Below are 15,708 nucleotides of genomic sequence, written 5' to 3' on the forward strand. Positions count from 1 at the left end.
CCCTGGGCCCAGGAGGTGATTTAAGTGGGACTTGGTTCCCGTGAGACCCGGCTGAGAGTCTGAGTTCCCGTGGCCTCCCGGACTCTCTCACCTTCGGAACTGGGGACGAGGTACACAGCCCGTGCTGCAGGTTTGTGTGGGAACAACGTTTATTGGAAAAGGAGGCCAGAAGAACATAGAGGGGAGCCATGTGGGACATGGAGGGGATCTGTACCTGTCCATAGCCCGTGAGCCCTAAAGGAATCCCGGCCCCCCCACATTTTCTGCCTCGTCTCTGGTCATGAAAGTGGAGGGTGTGTTTGATCGCTTACATCTTTTTCGACACTCCTGGGGAAGGCAAGAGGTCAAAAGACGTTCTCTGAAGCCCCCTCAGTGCTGGGGCGTGGAGGTGTGTGGTGGCCACCTCTCTCTCTGTTGAGATGTGGTTTTATTGCTGGGGCTTCTCCCTTGTGTGTGTCCTCTGGTGTAGGATGAGGCCTGACTTGTTACTGAAGCCTCTCCCACACTCTCCACACTTGACTTTTGCAATTCTTGAGATTCCTAACCCCACAAATAATTTGCCTGTGTCCTCTGGATGCACTTTCTGGCCTGTTCTGGACTCTTCTTGAGAACTCCCCATTAGTCCTTTGGGTGGGCTGGAAAATGTGTTTGAAATTCTCCTCTGCTTTGTCCTTTTATATAAGGGGTTGGACCCTTCTTAGACCTCTTGACCTTCAGCATTGTCATTCCAGCTGTGTGGATCAGAACGTTGCTGCTCCTGATTCTGACCAACTGGATGGAGATTCCCTGGCTGGAGAAGTTCTCTTGCAGATGTCCCTGGGAAGGTCTGAGAGGAGTGATTGTGTTCCACATGTTGCCTGAGGAATTTCTGACTGGAGAAGGCCAGAGGGCTTGAAGAACATGGGTGGATCTCTGGCTTTTGTTCTGCTGAAAGAGGAAGTTTTTGGTTAGGGGAGGTGTAGACAACACTGTCTGGGACATCTGCTTTGTTGTATGGTAAGGCCTGCTCCCCTAATCATTCCTCATGTGGTAACGCCTGCTGTCTCCCACCGAGTGTTCCTTTACAGTCTTTTTTCATTCCATTTTTGTTCTCTACATCTTCCTCAGAAACCCAGAAATCCTAGGTCAAGGGCCTTGTCTATATATCAGCCAAACCAGGGACCTTCAGTAGCATCAGAGGCAGCTTTAGTCTTTATACAGAAGGAACTGCAGTGACTTTGCCACACACACTACAAGTATCTTCTGGGTCATATCATATCGTCTTCTCCCCCTAATCTCTGGGTACTTTTCCTGATAGAGCATCTGCAGCTATTTTATTCTACTGAGAAATAATAACTGACTTTGGATTACATAGATGGTGATAGATTTTGGATGTGTTGAACCCTCAAAACTCATGTGAAATTCTGATCCCCAATATGGCAGTGTTGGGAGCTGTTTGAGTCATGGGGGGAAGATCCCTCATGAATGAATTAATGTTCTCCCTGGAAGGTGGCAGTAGTGAGTGAGTTCTCACTCTATTAGTTTCCACGAGAGCTGGTTGTTTAAAAGACCCTACCACCTCCCCCATCTCTCTTTCTCATGCTTCCTCTTGCCGCTTGTACCTGCCAGCTGCCTGCCACTTTCCACCATGAGTAGAAGCAGCCTGAGGCTCATGCCAGATGCAGCTGTCCCAGTATCATAAGCCAAATAAACCTCTGTTCTTTATAAACTATCCAGTCGCAGGTATTGTGTTATAGCAACACGAAAAGGGGCTGTTATGGATGGACTCATCCTTAGTGACTTTTCTTATGAGGGGAAAGGGATCTATAAAGTCAGGAACCACTTCGTCTGGAGATGCACAAATGTAGAAGGCAGTGTAGAGTAGTGGTTAAAGAACACTGAATTTGAGTTTCCCCCGTCAAAGACATTTAATTGAGGACTCTTGTGTACCTGGTTCTCCATCAGGAAGTGGGATTCAGAGTGGTCCAGTTCCCCTTGAGTAAAGGACTCTGGTTCCTGCTGCCTAAACTAGATTGTGAATTGCTTCTCTCTCTGTCCACAAATCATAAAATGAAAATATGTCCTTCCTTGGGTGACACGCCAAATATTCCTACTTGAGTTATTTCATTCAGTCTTAGGCCATTTCAAATTTAATAGAAAGTTCTGTTTTAATTATATCCCTAATCAGACTTCTTACCTCCTGACTCCCACCTTTATCCAACCCACCATCCTCTCTTACCTGGAGTCTAAAGTGGACTCTGATGGGATTACCCACTGCAGTTTATTTTCTGAAAATTAACCAAAACTCCACAATTGTTTCCATCTTAGGAAAATCCCCAGTTTCTGGGCAGGAATCATGGGCACTACATGTCCAGGCTTCTGTGTATCTCTCTGACCTCTGCTCTCTTCTCTGCTTCCTTCACCTGGGTGGTCTCAGCCATTTCTCAAACACGCTCACTCTCTCCTGCCTCAGGGCTGTTGCACGAGCTGCTCCCTCTTCCTGGAGTCCTTTGCCCACAACTCTGCACCTCTCAAATGTTATGTCCTGAGAAGAACCTTCCCTGACCGTCCCTTGTCACACCCTCCCTCCCCTCATGATGATCTCTAGGCTCTTTTCTGGATTAGTTTTCTTGAAAGCACGAATCACTGTCTGATATGCACATGCCTGTGCGTGTCTGCGTGTTTCCTTAATTCACGTGTCAGCTGCTCAAGAGCACATATTCTGATCATCCTGTTCTGTGTGTATTTCCTGTTCCTGGACCATCGTCTGGCACAGAGTAGGAAATCACGTGACAACTAATTGAAATAATGAATGAATGAAAAACAACATATGCATGTTATTTAGGAATATGGAAGAAATTAAGAAACAATTAAAAGAGCCAGATGAAACTGCCTTGATAAAAGAGCTGGTAGGTGCTTGAGACTTGTTCTTTGTCTCTAAGCCCGTCAGGACTATATGTTGTTATATATTTTTCATATAAAGAAGTTAAAAAAATAAAATAAGAACAGAAATTTCAAAATATAAATTGTCCCTAAGAGTCAAAGGCAAATGAAATGAATCCTTAATTTCAGAAGCACCTGATTTGAAATTTTTCCATCTTTCGACTGCATTTTACTCTACTTAAGAGTTGTACCATGAAAATTCCCAAGGAGAATTCTTTCTCTTCTGTTCTATTTAGAGAATAATAGTGGTGCCCACCTCTCCCTGCTGTGAGCTCTTTCTTCCACTTGCTGTCCCGCTTGATACCCAGCTCCTGGCCATATTCATCCCCGTACCAGACCAGCAGTTCACAGCCCGGCCTGATGACCTGGCAAGTTCGATAGAAGATCTGCCCGTGGTATTGAAAGGCCACCAGGTTCTGCTCCTCATCATCCCGGGCACAGTTCACATACCTGGGGTTGAGGCAGACAAAGGGACAGAAAATAACAGGCAGTGAGTCTCCACTACCTGCCAGGGCTATGTTGGGCTTGTCACCAGATGGTCAAGGCCCCCATGCTGTGACGGGCCATGCCGTTACCCTCCTCCAGGAACCTGCTGTTCATACCTAAGCCTCTTTCTCCAAGTCCTGCTTATGGTGCTCATCCTGCCTGGAATGCTTTTCCCCCCATTGCCTACTTATCCATTCTTCAAAGCCCAATTACAGACTTACCTCCACCTTGATTGGCCATAAAACACTGACTTCTCACTTCTCTAAACTCTGAATCGATTTCTGCTGATAGCACAGAATTTGGTGTTTGATCAATCATGTACTCCGCTTCTGGATTAGCACACATCACTCTTTACTCAGCCCAAGTCTATCTTCTTTTAAGAGACCTTTCTCTAATCTCCCATAGTTTACCTAGGTGCCATTCACCTGCCTCCCTGGGTTTCCATAGAAACTTAGAGGTCCCTTTGTCCTAGCATGGAAATACGGAATAATAACAGCATGTCCATATTCTTATCTTCTAATAAAATGAGAGTCCCTCATGGAAAGGGGCTGGTCCATGCAGCACAGAGGCCCGTGACCACCCTGCAGCTCACTTCTCAGGCTTCAGGTTTTAATTTCATTGAAGCTGGCAAGATTTCCTGCCCTCACAGATTAAAGGTCCCTTGTTTTAGGTTGTCTTGGCCTTGTGTACTTCTCCTATAATCAAATATTTCACATCTCCGCGCAATAGTCCTCCACGAGGGCATGGGTTGTGTGATCTGTTCATGTGATGTACTCCATTTTCTAAACAAGAATATAGTAAGTGCTTAATAAATGCTGATTAGATCAATTAAATTGCGAATCCAGCATCCCCAATGAATCTAGGCTCCTCAGCGTTTATTCTGGTGCCCCAATTTTGTCTATCATAGAGATTTAGTTTTTTCATAAAAGAAATGGTAATATTTATATTTTATCTCTTTTTTTCCTGGATGTTCATAATATGAAAGAACATTGTAAGGAGAACAGAGAGTGTAAAAACCATCGAGGGAGGCATGCTGAGGAGGAAAGAAGCCGAGCTTGAGAGAGATGAGTGTCCCTGCTGGAACCCGAAACCTATTGGCCTTACCTCATCCAGTTGGCCCGAGATTTGTCCTTTCCATCCACATACTCATAGCAGTTTCTCCCCTTGGTGATCTGAGTTTCAGAAAAATAAGTTAGTCATTTTGGGGTTGAGGGGCAGGTAATAATCAGAATTATTTTATTGTACTGTCATCGATGCATTTTGAGCCTGCATGGATTCAGCCGCCAATGGTGGCACATGCTGTGTACTCCTCAGCATAATCTACACATCTGAGTTGATTTGTCCAGTCAGAGCTGAGGCCCCATAGGGAGAATGCACTTTTTCTGTCTCTGTGCCACTTTTCTCCCACTCACCCTCTGACCTTTAAATAGGAGTTCCAGGTTCATGCAAAGACCACTAAGTACACAGAGCTAACCATGTTGCCAGTATCCATGTTCTAGCATGTAGAAGGTGATGTCCCACCAAAGGCACAGAAGGGATATAGGGAGCCAGAAGATGGGGTAAGATAGGCCCTTCTCACCATCCAGGAGTAGCCACTGTTGGCTGCCTCTTCATCTTCTGTGATCTGGCCCTCAAAGGGGCCAAAGTGCAGACCCAGTGGAAGATCGGATCCCTCATTCCATACTCCAAGCCCGGCCTCAGGGATGCCCGACGGCCCAATTCTCAGCCCAGGGGGCAAAGTGAGGGCTGAGCGGTTGGGATGCCCCTTGTCCACTGCACTGTCCTTTACAAATGTAGGGGGTCCATGAGCCACACAGCTGTCGATGAAGAAGTCCTGGCATTTCTCACAATCTGGAGGCGAGAGCAGCAGGGATTTGGAAAAGTATAGTGCGTGTTCCTGGATATAAAGAGCTTCAGAAAGAGCCCAGCATTTACATAATTCAGCCTCAATCCTGTACTCCAAGCCACCAGAGTAAAGGAATGATTTGGGGTCAAACAACAAGATAAAATTATTCTACCGGGATATAGCCTTCTCCATGAGTGGGCCAAAAGGGTCACTTACACAGGTAGTCATCATCCTGAGGCTCATCGACCTCTTTGTATGACCGACCCTTTCTTTCTCGCAGGCTGTACACCTTCACTTCAATCTCCTTTCTCTCGAGTTCTACATTGGAGAAGAGTAAGTGAGTGAAGTTAGGAGTCTGGAGTGTTTGTTTCTGTTTTTTCAGAAGATGTGAAATCTCTTACCATCAAATTATTATCTATCCTTCTACATACTCTGGCTCCCCACCCCTTCAGTACCTCTTAACTATTATTTCAGAGAGACTAAGACACCACAGTGAGTACAGATGCATAAGTCAATTTTAGTTTCTGGATTCCCATGATCAGATTGAACCTCCCAAACTTTCTACTTACAAAACAGTTCATTCATGCATTTATTTATCCACAAAATATTTGTTGAGGGTGCATTACATATTAGGCATGGATGTACAATAAGAAAATGTGGTCTCTATTATCACAGTTGTATGTATCAGTTCTTTTATATTTAATTTAATGCTTTTAAAATATATATGAGTTTTATGTGTTTATCTTCATTTTACAGATTAGCTTTAAGGAGTGCAGAGAATTTATAATGTCTGCCCAAGTCCCTAATGATTCTGCGTGGATTAAAACAAGCGTGTGACTTCAGAGTTGGTGTTCCCACATGCTATTCAGTACAGTACCTAACTTCTGGTCTCAGCATAGTCGAGCTTAAGTGCAGGCCTATTGAAAGTCTACGCCACATATCTAGACCATACTCATCAACTTTTCTAAAGGACCTAGAGGGGATAAAGTCCCCAAATTATTTTCTCTTACCCAATTTTTGTCTAGAGTGCCGTCTGGAGGTACTTGCTTCTGCAGGAGGGGACACTCGTTTCTGGGCCTTCTCTGAGTCACTTGTGTTCAGGAAATCTGTTGTTCCGGGCAATTTCTTCAAACTAGATTCATTACTTAACAGTGCCCTGGACATTCCCTTTAATGTGAGAGTCACATATTAAAAACCAACATACATTTATTTAGTTTCTTAGGGCTTGGAACATGTTTTCACATGAAGGAGTTTTGTTCAACAGTCCCTTGAAAAACCTGGAGTGTCAGAATACCAGAGAGAAAAGGAAAGGCCTGATTGGGTAGTGACTCCAGGACTAGAACCCATGTCTTAAGGCTCTTTTCTTTCAACTTTCTCTATATAGGTGAGAGTGAGGGAGGGAGAATATTTTGGAATACTAGCAGGAGACTCAACCAGGTCTGTGAAAGAAGGAGGTAGGGGCTTATAGAGAAAAAGAGGGGATCTTCTATGAACTAGTAGACATTTGATGGAAAGAGAAATGTAGAAAAGCACAGAGGGTACAACACACATCTAGAAAATGAACAGTGAGGTTGGGAGGAGAAGAAACAGTTGGTATAAATGTATGCAGACAACTAAGAAAGTGATGCTAAGAGTTGCAAACTGCCATAACCTGGAAGGAATATTTAACTTTGGAATTGAATGAACTGGTTCCTGTACCAATTCTACTTAAGGAAGGGTGTACTATTAGTTAATTCTACTCAGCTTTCTGATCCACAAATTGGCATGCATTCTCATTCTTAATGGTATAGTGAACATGAAATGCAATAATGTTCACCAAAGTGTTTTGCGAGTTGTTAAATACAGTACAAACATGAGATAAATAATTTCTCTTCTAGTCCCGACATCGATTTACCTCCTCAACCATCTCTACAGTTGAAATCTAATTCAAAGATATTATCTTCAGCATTACCTGACCCTGTTACACGTATTTTAATTTGCAAAACTTGGAATCATTCAGAAAACATTCAGGGGGCCCTCAGGGGCTCTAAGCCTCGCCTGGGACTCCTGAGAAAAATCGGGTATGGACCATGCTCTCAAAGAGCTCACAATACAGAAGCAGCATGCTAAATAAATGATTCGAAACAGCATGACATTTGCCTAATTTGGGCCCAGAGAAAGGAGTAGTTACTTCTTCCTACAGGGAGGAGAGTTTAAAATCAGTACCAGGATGCATTTCTACTGGATAGTGTAAAGTACATGAAGTGCTAAGTCATTTTCCTATCTGTTGTTTCTCAGTCAAACCTCAAACTTCTCAGGGCCTGGAGCAACTTTCTCACATCTGAATGCATCCCTTGTGAGAGAGTAGGAACTATCTCCGTCTTCCTCTGGGACCGTGCGCAGTGCAAATTGACTGTATATTTGCAAGTTTCCCTCAGAATGTCTTAGCGTATCTCTCACTTAGCACAGCAGACAAGAATTAGGTTGAAATAATCAGTCCGATGAATAATGTAAAGCTGTCCGGGTAAGGCAGCATGAACTTTACAAAACACGAAAGTTTTAATGAGCTTGTAAGTACTTTAGAGAATGAAGGAGTATTGGATTAGACTGAACCACTACTGACTGTGATCGCAAACATTTCTGTAGCTCAGTTTTTTCATCCACAAAATGGTTATAGTTATAGTTGTAAGATTTGAGTGAGTTTATTCATGTAAAATGCTTAAAATAAAGTCTGAAATATTGCAAAAATAAAACGAGTGGTAGTGATTATTGTTGCTCTACTTATTAACTCTTAAAATGATGATGTCAGACATTGTGCTGAAGAGATCAGAAAAGAAAGGCAGCAGTCCTAGGATACTCTGCACATTCTCCTTCCCTTACATGTGTTTGGATCTTCCATGAGGAAGATTGACTTGTCGATAGGATTTTTCAGTTACTCACCTTCTGGTGTTTACTCTGTCCCACTCTGAAGGCCGCCCGAGGAGGTTTGACTAAAAGGTGATGAGAAATCAGTGTTTTGGTCGGTAAATATTTCCCAGCTCAGAAGATTCTCATTAGGGACAGAGAATTCTGAACTAGAGTGACAATTCCAAGTATTATCCAAGGGTGATTTGAAAACGGTTTCTGAAGTAACATTAAGACCTTTGCTTCTATTGGAGGCATTGCTAATTTTCTTAAAATGTTTTTTTTTTTTTTTTAAATAGAACCCTGTATCTTGGTGTTAACACCACACTCTCACCAACTGAGGTAAATGGTCACCCACCACAAAGCAAAGAAAACAACACCAAACCTCATCTCTGCTTCTTCTTGTGTTCACAAGGTTTCCATTACATTTATCTTTTAAAAAATGAATTGGCTTAACTTTCATGAAAAAACGCTAAACAAAACCACACAATGGAGGAAAGGACAGTCTCTTCAAGAGACGGTATGGGGAAAACTGGATCGCCATATGCAAAAGAATGGAGATTGACCCTTATCTTACACTACATACAAGAATAACATCAAAATAGATTAAAGACCTTAATCTAACACCCAAAAGTATAAAACTCCAAGAAGAAGACATAGGAGAATGCTTCAAGAAATCGAATTTGGCCATGATTCCTTGGAAATGACACCAAAAGCATCAGTGACAAAAGCAAAAATAGACAAAGAGACTATGTAAAGCCTGAAAACTTCTGAGCACTGAAAGAAAAAATCAGTGGAGTGAAAAGGCGACGTACAGAATGAGAGAAAATATTTACAAACCATATGTCTGAAAAAGGGTTAATACCTAGAATATCTAAAGAACTCCTACAACTCAACAACAAAAAAACTCAGTTAAAAAATGGGTGCTATGACTGGATTTTGCTCCTCCAAAATTCATATGTTGAAATTCTAATTCCTGGTGTGATAACATTGGGAGATGGAGCTTTGGGGAAGTAATTAGGGTTAGATGAGTTCATGAGGGTGGGGCCCTCATGATGGGAATAGTGCTTTTACAAGAAGAGGAAGAGAGAGATTCCCCCCAAGAGGTGGAAGCAACCTAAATATCCATCAACAAGTGAATAGATATAGAAAATGTGGTATATAAATACAATGGGCTATTATTCAGCCTTAGAACATAAAGAAACCCTGCCAGTGCTATGACGTGGACAAACCTTGAAGACATTTTGATAAGTTAAAGAAGCCAGTCACAATAAGACAAATATGGCATGGTTCACTTATATGAGGTATCTAAAGTAATCAAATTCATAGAAACAAAGTAGAATTGTTGCCAAGAGCTGGGGCAGGAGGAAATGGTGTGTTGTTGTTCAACGGGTGTAGCTTTAGTCATGCAAGATGAAAAAGTTCTAGCAGTTTCTTGCACATCAGTGTGTATATAGTTAATAATATCAAACACTCAAAAATTGTTAGGAAGGGTAAGTTGCCGCTGTGTGATTGCTCATAAGAAATCTCAAAAGGAAAAAAAAAAATTCTTGTAGAAATCCCACAAGATTTCTCGATAAGAGACGATAAAGTGACTAAGGTGGGGATCAACTGAGTGCAGATAACGATGTATGACAAACCATGGGGTTAGTCATGTCTTCTTCTAAGACCGTTGATCCAATGACTGAACTATTAAGACATTAGGGTTAGAAAGCTTTTTGGTGGATTTACAGTTCAATGAAAGTTTAGTTAATTTCCCGCTGATTAATTAACAATGTCTAGCAAAACCAGTCTTTCTTTTATTACTTTAAAGAATGATAAACTTTAAACATATAGAACAGTGTGGAGAATAATGCTGGAAATCCTATAAATCCATCACCATCCAGTCCTATTTCAACATTCGGACACAGCTGATGGAAATGTTTTCATTTCGACTTTTTATTTCAAAATTCAAAAATAGACATAAAACAGACAAAAGAGCTAACTATGACGCAGTGAAGCCACCTGCCAGCCCTTCCTCCTTCTCTTGTGATAATAACTTCTGAGTTTGGTATTTCTTACTCACATTCAGATTTTTATACGTTTAGCACTTATTACTGTATCTGTAAATAAAATATGTAATTATTTTACAGGTTTAAAACCTTTATATGAATAGCCTCTTACTGTATATACTGTATTGCATCTTGCTTGTTTGTTGAACATTTACGTTTTTGAGAGAACATGGTCTCCTTTGTTAACTCCTGAGATAAAGCCGAGACATCAACCCAGGATGGTTTCAGGAGGTCACCTCTAATTCCTCCTGGCCCCTCACCTTTCTGCCCAGTTGTCCATTCTTCATCAGAATCCTCAGTGTCATCCACATGGTGCTTGGTCTGCCTTTGGTGACACAGGAAAGCTGGTTGAGAGGCTCCGACACCTGGAAAGAAGCCAAATCTTTGTCCTAAAAGGGAAGTGGTGAGAGGAGGAACAAAGGGTGGTGGCAATGGAAAGCACCACAAAGCCACTGTGGCTCAGCGTGTGCTGGGAGAGTCTTGAACAAGGTCAAGATGTGAGCTCTGCATGACTAGTGCCGATACTCGGCTGTGCACTGACAAAAAAAAAAAAAAAAAAAAAAAAAAGATGAAGAAGAACAAAATTTCCCCTCCAGATTTCTCTCCATACAGAAGGGAACTGTGGGCCCATGCAGCTGCCTAAGAGAGAGCCAAAATAACACGGGGACAGAAGACCTGTTTTATATTTCGCAGGCCGGTCTGCAACCAGCACTTGAAGTTACCTAAATTAATCAGCACATTATCGTTCCTTCTCACATTCCTATAGTGAATTTTCTCCAGTTCTCCCATCTCTGCCCATTCTTCCTTGGAGAAGTATATGGGAATGTCTTTGGAAGCATCTTTAGCCTAGAGAAAATAACATAGTTCATCAGTGATTTACTGCACACATCATAAGATCGAGTGGGGCCTTTTCTTCTGCCTTGTAATCTTAACAATCAGAACATAGGCTGGGGTCTTGGGGTGGTCTCTGTGAAACAAGGATAAAGATGTTCGTTACCTCCCTCCCCAGATTGTGTTCTGTTTGAGAGAACACAGCATTTTCCTAGCTCTCCCCAACACAGAGAGTTTGATTCTAGTCTCCTTTTCTCCCTCAAGTCCCAGACAGGACCAATTGTCCCCATTGCATGCGCATGCACAGCCAGGGTCACACAGAGTTGCAGGCCGCAAGTCTGTGGCCCTCCAGACACCAGCTGCTTGTCACTAGTACCCCCTCTCCATCCTTCGTACAAATCCTGCTTGGAGCTTCGCTCGACTTCCCCCACCTCTCACCATGGGCTTCCGCCCTGTTCTCCCTGCATCTCCCTCAGGGTTCTCCTCCGGGGAGCTGTTGGAGCTCATGGTGCTGGGACAGGATGGCAGGCCCTGCTCCACCTCCAAGGTAGAGAAGTTCCCGTGAGTCTCCCAGCTGCAAGGCCAAAGCTCCTGTGGAAAGAGAGGTTGTTGAGAGGGGGCCACAGCCCAGACCACTGCCCAGAGCCAGGCTCTGTCTTCTCCACTTGGCCAGGGTGTCCAGACCAGGAAGATGTGGGGACCCTGCAAGGACTGGAGGGCGTTGGGGAGGTCTGGGGGCTATTGACGGGATGGGGGGGTCTCTGCTGGCCATCACAGACCACCTAATGTAAGCTGTTTTGTTTCAGTTCCCCTGCATCTTGATGCATCTGAGGAAGTGTGGCAAAGGTGACTGAGGGTCAAGGCTAGGGGTCTTCAAGGGGATTCCTGAGGTGTGAGGGCTAGGGGAGTCCCATGGAGACATTGAGGGCCCCTGACTGGTGGGACTCAGGTTACACTGACCAGCGGGGCTCTCCTCCAGCGAGAGGAAATGAACATTTCTCATAGGAAGGCTTCCGGGATCTCCACCAGGAGATTCTGGAAAAGTCTGGGAGTAAAGCAGCCTGGATCTCTAAGGAGCAGCAATCCCTCAGGCTGAGGAGATTGGGGGTCTCCAAGGCCAATGAGATTTGGGGTCTCTCAGGCTGATATTATTTGGGGTTTTTCAGGACAAGATTTTGGGTCTTTCGTGCTGAAGAGATTTGGGATGCTCAGGTTGAGAGGCTTTGGGATTCATCAGGTAAAGTGAATTTGGGGTCTCTCAGGATGAGAGGATGTGGCATTTTTGAGGCTGAGGAAACTCGGGGTCTCTCAGGCTAAGGAGATTTGGGGTCTCTCATTAGGGGGCATTAGGCTCTCTGACACTGACGTTATTTGGGGGTCTTTGAAGCTGAAGGACGTTTCCAGGCTGAGCAGGATCTCTAAGGTTGGGGAAAATTGGTCTCTCTGTGGCTGCGGTATTTAGGGTTTCCCAGGCTGAGGGGGTTGGGGTGCCTTAGGCTGAGGGGAATTGTGATTCCTCAGGCTTAGGGTGTTTGGGCTCTAAGCATTAGAGGATTTGGCGTTCCTGTGGGTGAACGGTAGATTTGAAGGTGTCTGAAGCTGAGGTGCGTCAGTGTCTCAGGCCGAGGGGGTTTGAGGTCAGTCCAGGTTAGCGGATTCGAGGTCTCTTGGGGATCAGGGGATCTGAGGTTTCCCAGGCTGAAATATGAAGGTCTTGGGCTGAAGGTTTACAAGGGTTTCTTACTGCACGGCAAAGACTTCCCGAGTTCCTGTCAGTCTCCCTGGCTTTCTCCTGCCGCGCGGCCCACCCTGGCCTGGCGCCCGCTCGGATCCTCTCAGGAGGGAGACGACCGTTGAAACGGCCACGCAGCCGCCGGTACCACCAAACCGCCAATCCGAGCTCCCGCCAATAAGCGATCAGGAGGGGATAAAGGGGCAGGGAGTAGGGCGGAACCTAAACCTGTCAGTAATAGGAACCACTTCTTTCCCGCCTGGTGGACGATCCTGCCCCAAACCTCAGGCATTCGCCACTCTGGGTACTGCGCATGCGTCAGTCAAGAAGCCTCGAGTCCTGAAGAGCAGTCTCTCAGGTCGTGACCTGCCTTACAGGCTTGTCATGAGGCAAATATCTGGCTCTCAGCACTAGCGTAGCCTTGCCCCGTGGTCCTGTCCACAGGGGATCTCAAAGGGGTTAGGGTTAGGAGTTATGGTTTGGGTGAGGGTTAGGGTTAGGGTGAGGGTGAAAGTTAGGGTGAGGGTGAGGGTTAGGGTGAGGGTGGGGGTTAGGTTTAGGGTTAGGGTTAGGGTGAGGGTTAGGGTGATGGTGAGGGTTAGGGTGATGGTGAGGGTTAGGGTTAGGTTTAGGGTTAGGGTGAGTGTTAGGGTTCGGGTAAGGGTTACGGTGAGGGTGAGGGTTAGGGTTAGGGTTAGGAGTTAGGGTTAGGGTTAGGAGTTAGGGTTAGGGTTAGGGTGAGTGTTAGGATTAGGGTTATGGTGAGGGTTACGGTGAGGGTGAAGGTTAGGGTGAGGGTGAGGGTTATGTTTAGGGTGAGGGATAGTGTGAGGGTTAGGGTTAGGTTAATGGTTAGGGTTAGGGTGAGGGTTAGGGTTAGGGTGGCTCCAGAGGAGGATCCTACCTGCCACTTCCAGCTCCTTCTCAATTATGTTTCTGCAATGGGGAAAAGAGATAAATCTCCTGAAAACAGTGACTGATGTAGCTCCAACCTCTCAAAGAGGTGGACCCTTCCCACCGGTGTGGGCTGTGTTTAGTGATGTCTTCCAAGAAGGACATCATGGGGGAGAGAGTCACTGAACAGGGACACACCTGACAAACACTCTGCAGCCAGGTGGCCAGGATTGGTGTCCCCAATGGAGGGTCAGGTTGGCAGCAAGTGCCTTTGACATGAGGTGCTGAGGGGGACACCCTGCTCTGTGGTCTACCCCCAAAACACTTAACCCCGTGTCAACCTGAGAAAATCTCCAGACAGAGGACATCCTACAACCATTGGAGCAGAAGTACTACACGCAGTCATAGCCAAGGAGCCTGAGACGTGAGGACTTTACGTATTTGTTTCTTCTGGGCATTGGGGCAGGAGGCCTTCAGGGAAAGCTAGTGAAATCAAACGAGGTGAGGAGTGACAAGCATGTAACAGTGTCGGCCCTCCAATGGGACAGGTGCCTACACTCACATCACGGGTGGTCTGTGGAAAAGGTGGCCAAGGGCCAGGGGCTACCCACTCCAACATCTGCAAGTTTTCTGAAAGTCTTAAAGTTTTCCAAAGTGAAAAGATTTTTTAAAAGCTTAAGTAACATCCAAACAAACCCCAAAACCTAGACATGAAGACCCTAATCTGTAAGTGGCACCTGTTTCTGGTGGCAGGATTACACGTGGCTTTTATTTTCCTCTCTTCTGTGTTTTCCAGACTTTGCATAAGGAACCTATGTACAGATACTTTTAAAATGAAGAAAAGCATCCTTTAAAACATGAAATCATTTACAAAAAATTTTTTAAAGATTTTTCAGAAGGATTAAACAGCTGGAAGCTTTGAATGAGGTGTCAGTGGATGGGTGGTCACACCCGGCACTCACCTTGTCCATGGATCTGGAGGGGCAGAGCCGGTACCTGTGGCCCCGGAGACCAGTCAGGCACCGAGTGGTGGTCCCCGTGTCACACAAGCAGTGGCCTAAGCGAGTCACGGCGGGTAGTGGGTGGGATCCGGACGCAGGGGCGATGGGTGGCCTCAGCAGCCCCCGTCCTCAGGTGCCCGTCTGAGACTGCACGCGGGGCAGCTCCTGCCCCCACCGGCCTGCAGTGACCGTGCAGGCCATCCACGGGTGTGGGGTTGGGGTCGGACTCACCTCAGCTCTGACGTGTGGCCCGTCCTGTAGGATCTGATTGTCCATGTGAGGGATGTGAGCCACCCCGAGACGGAGCTGCAGAAAGCCAGCGTGCTGTCTGCCCTGCAGGGCCTAGGCCTGCCCGCCCCGCTCCTGGACTCCATGGTGGAAGTGCACAACAAGGTGGACCTGGTGCCTGGGTGAGCCAAGGACCCAGTGCCGGCTGAGCATCCCGTTCCCCAGGTGTGGCCAGCAGGCGGGCAGGGGTGATCTCAGGACAGTTCCTCGTTCCCAGCCTGGGGTTTGCCTCCGCCTCTGCCACCTCTTTTCACTCTTCCATGTCCTAACCATCCGGTGGGGCTGGTGTCTTCACCTTGCACCAATTAAAGTGTCACAAGCCGGCTGTGGGTGGGTGACAAGGGGACCCTCTTCTCGACAGGTCATCCCTGAGGCTGAGCCGGGTTTGTGTCCTCTCTGGGTCTGTGTCCTACCCTGGCAGGTACAGCCCCACAGAACCAAACGTCCTGGCTGTGTCCACCCTCCTGGGGCATGGGCTGGAGGAACTGAGAACTGAGCTGGAAGAGGCGGTTTTGAGAGCCACCAGGAGATGGGTCCTCACCCTCCGTGTCCGCCTGTCAGGGGCCCAGCTCAGGTGAGCGGCCTTGGCGGGCGGGAAAGGGTGATGACCTGGGTCCCAGCGCCAGGCCCAGAACTGGGCCTTTGGGTGTTTGGGGAGAGCCACAAAACAGGCAGAGCACCCCCAGCTTTAGATGTGCAGGCATCAGCTGGGATTATTTTTTTAATTGATTATGCATATTCATGGAGCACAGAGCTATCCCCTCCTGTGCCCAA

At 46.0% G+C, this 15,708-nt stretch overlaps 1 pseudogene; it reads right to left on the reverse strand.

The window, feature by feature from the left end:
- Window positions 1–307: 307 nt before the first annotated feature.
- On the reverse strand, window positions 308–11,526 carry LOC134369037 (histone-lysine N-methyltransferase PRDM7-like; annotated as a pseudogene).
- Window positions 11,527–15,708: the final 4,182 nt, after the last annotated feature.

This window comes from Cynocephalus volans, unplaced genomic scaffold (genome assembly GCF_027409185.1).
Source record: "Cynocephalus volans isolate mCynVol1 unplaced genomic scaffold, mCynVol1.pri scaffold_35, whole genome shotgun sequence".
Lineage (NCBI taxonomy): Eukaryota > Metazoa > Chordata > Mammalia > Dermoptera > Cynocephalidae > Cynocephalus > Cynocephalus volans.